The 3,670-nt window shown below is 35.1% G+C and overlaps 1 long non-coding RNA gene across 2 annotated transcripts; it reads right to left on the bottom strand.

Moving 5' to 3' along the window:
• Window positions 1-1,923: 1,923 nt before the first annotated feature.
• Window positions 1,924-3,670, bottom strand: LOC147409758 (uncharacterized). 2 transcript variants are annotated; one of them, XR_015183149.1, is made up of 3 exons: window positions 3,409-3,670; window positions 3,259-3,311; window positions 1,924-2,740 (listed from the first exon to the last, which is right to left on the bottom strand). It is a non-coding gene; the product is annotated as an uncharacterized LOC147409758 (long non-coding RNA). The 2 variants fall into 2 exon arrangements; XR_015183150.1 differs by having other exon boundaries at window positions 1,924-2,920.

Below are 3,670 nucleotides of genomic sequence, written 5' to 3' on the forward strand. Positions count from 1 at the left end.
ATGTTTTCATACCCTAATAGATTTATGTTAGACCTTTATACAAACAACATAGAAGATGAAGTACCAAGCTAAATATAATACCTCGACCCATCAACATCACTACCTTAAAGGTTAATGGATGAAGAACATCATCATCTTCGCACAGGAAAACAAAATAGTATAACCATAATGTAAGATATGCAATTGTCATAGGATCGTCTTCAATATTCTGATCTATAGGAAAACCAAGTATGATAAATAGATTTTCTCCCTTTATATGATTCCTTGAAGTCAAAATAACTCAAGAAAAAATGGTCTCCGTAGTTTGATTTTAAGACGTTGATTTCCATTGCGATCAAAATAAAATGATTTCGTCATTTCTTTGTACTCTATTGCAAGATGAGGATTAGAAATCTATTGAGCTTTGGTGTACTAAAAATCAAGCTATTCACTATGTCTAACACAGTCATTCCCCTTAGTAAAAGTCAATAAGGTATATGTCTTGAACAGGTATTGATAAGAAATGGGTAGTCCCAAAACACCATTACAACCCATTAAGTTCATTAACATTGGGAACCATTTCTTAATAATATTCACCCCAGGATAGAAAGTCCATAAATCTTCTTCATTTCCTATAAAGAAATGCCAACTTCGACACGATCCATCACAAATGTATTGGTTTCAAGACACCAAATCTTGTACAAAGCTCGATACATGTCTTTAGAACGATTGTATTCCTTTCTAACTGCAAATATGACCTCACCAAGAAAATATGTTATCTTTTTGCTCTACAACTTATGAGTCACATCAAGGTTATAATCCTAAAAATTACTGATATATCAAATGTCCCCTCGAAGTTCAATATCTAAACCCCACCAAGTAAAACATTGCATAATTTTCTATGCTAAAATAGGTTGTGGATAGTTTTGAATTTGATCATGGTGAGGGGGGATGACATAAACATGGCTGAAGCTCTAGATCAATTCCATCCCCTTGAATCACGTTAATTGTTAAAGGATATTCACTTAATGCTATCATATCCAGTGATGCGTCCCTTTCTGTATCTTGTGTCTTTAAAGAATCAATCATTAATGTATGTATATCAAGCTTCAATTTTATAGACGGATTATTTCCTCTTCTTGAATGATCAGTTATCATGACATTAGAAAATAAAAGTCACTTTTTAATAGGGATTTGTACGGTCATCTACCCACCCTTCACGTGATAAGCTCTTATTAGAACAATTCTTATTCCTCAAACATTTGGGAAGGGTATCCTTAGTCATTCCTGTGAAATAAAAAATAAGGGTGAATATACTTATTTACAAAAAAATATGTTATGCCTCACCAAGTACTAGTGTCATGTTGGCTAAAGGTATATGCAAGTCTGAGATGTAAGTGTAAATCAAAAGGCATCATGCTCAATAATACTTTGACATCAATTGGTGTTGTCTGTCCCAAAGTGTCATTGATAAACAACTACTTTGGAGACTAGCCAACTGGTGTGTACATGTTTCTCATCATGCGTCATCTCGAGTCAGTTGACGTTGTTCGCCCCCGAGCACCGCTGATAAACACTACTTTCGAGACTATTCAACTAGAGTGTACATGTCTCTCATCACACGACACATCTAGCCAGTTAGCATTGTCCGCTTTTAACCATTGATAAATAGCTGCTTTGGAGACTAGCCAAGCAACATGTACATGTCTCTTGTCACACAACATCTCTAACTAGTTGGTATGGTATGCCTTGAGCACCACTATTAAATAGTTATTTTGGAAACCGGCTAACCGCTGTGTACATGTCTTTCATCACATGGCGTCTCGAGCCAATTGGCGTTGTCGCTTCTTGAGCACCATGATAAATAACTACTTTGGAGACTGGTCAACCAACATGTACATGTCTCTCGTCACACAACATCTCTAACCAATTGGCATTGTCCATCTCAGAGCATCATTGATAAATAGTTACTTTGGAGACTGCCCAACAGACATGTATAACTCTCTCATCACACGACATTTTTAGCTAGTTAGTGTCTAGCCAGTTGGCATTGTCTGTCCTTGAGTACCACTGATAAACAGTTGCTTTGGAGACTAACCAACCAATGTATACTTGTCTCTCATTACGTGGTTCCTCAAGTTAGTTGGTGTTGTCCACCCTCGAGCACCACTAGTATACAACTATTTCGGAGACTCGTCAACCAACGTGTATATACACATCTATCGTCACACGGTATCTCCAACAAGTTAACGTTGTCCGCCTATGAGCACGACTAACAAATAGCTAGTCTAGAGTCTAGCCAACAAGAGTCATAAGCACTCAATTTGTTCTTCCTATTGCAAGTCATCATGTATAAAAGGAAAGGTACTATGAGAATCAAGTTAAATATATTAACTCTTTGGCAGTGACAAGAATTAAAGTAATCAGTCGTTGAGATCAAGGTTACTATGCTTCTTAATATTTAAAAAAAAAATTGTCAAACAAATTGATTAGACAATGCCAAAGGAAGAAGAAAATGGGTAAAGATATTCACATTTTCGTTTCCTCTCATTACCAAATGATGAAGGATTTATGTGAAGATGTGTAGACAATGCAAAGATTTATAGGTTGAAATATTGTTCTAAAACACTCATATTATTGAAGATTTTATTAAGTTGTGTGCTTCCTAAAGAAAGCTTGTCCAAGGCAACTCACATACAAAAGCATACACAGTGAGTCTTATCCCATAGAAGGTTGTGTATGTGCTTGCTTGCTTTAAAGACTACAAAAAAAGGGAACAAGCAATGTGAGAAAACAGAAGAAGAATAACAAAAATAAATGCAGTAGCTCAAAAGAAGAAGAGTGTATCATTGACTTCTGATATCTACTCCTCTGTTGAAACTGGGTTTAGTCTACTAGGAAGACAATTCGAACAAGGAAAGTTCTATTGCAACTCAAATTCCTGTAAAGTCATAAAGAAGTTTCAACATTGAAATTCTCCCAAATTTTCAAAGAAGAAATAAAGAAATCCCATAATGGAGAAATAATTGGGGGCAACATCATTTTTTTCCTCTACAAACAAAGGCAAAATATATATATATATATATATATATATATATATATAGAAAGGATAAAAAGGGCAAAACAGAGGCTTTGTTGTGGTTCTAAGAGTTTCTGAGTAATTACATAAAGATTTCAATTATTGTGAAAATTTTACAAAGTTTAGCAATACCAAAATAGACAGGTGTTGTCTATATTTCATTTACAAACAAAGATTTATAAAAATATAATATAAAATACCTGCAAAACTGTGAGTGATTTGCTCTTTTCTGAAGAGATGTCAGTCCTCGTTTCTTGAATGAATGAAGAGATTGTTAGAAGGGATCATGGCTAATGTCCAGAGAAAAAAAAAATAATAATAGAAGAAAATGGAGATAGATTATAGTGTACCTATCTCCACAACAGTCGAAAGAAGGTCTTGTTGGTTTGTTCTACTCTTGGGCTGCAAAAGTCTCTTCAAAAAGAGATGAGAGGAGGGATGTTCCCATGTTGCTTAAAAAGGGGATGATGAATCTGGAACCATGAAATAAAAAAACAAGGGAGTAGAGGAAGAGGAAGAAGAAGCAAGAGCCAGGTTAAAACCAGAGTTTTTACTAATCCAACTCTAGTGCCTTACTACCACACACGTACAACCAAATCCCATATCTAAAGA

Source organism: Akebia trifoliata, chromosome 2 (assembly GCF_017979445.1).
Source record: "Akebia trifoliata isolate Shusen 1 chromosome 2, ASM1797944v1, whole genome shotgun sequence".
Lineage (NCBI taxonomy): Eukaryota > Viridiplantae > Streptophyta > Magnoliopsida > Ranunculales > Lardizabalaceae > Akebia > Akebia trifoliata.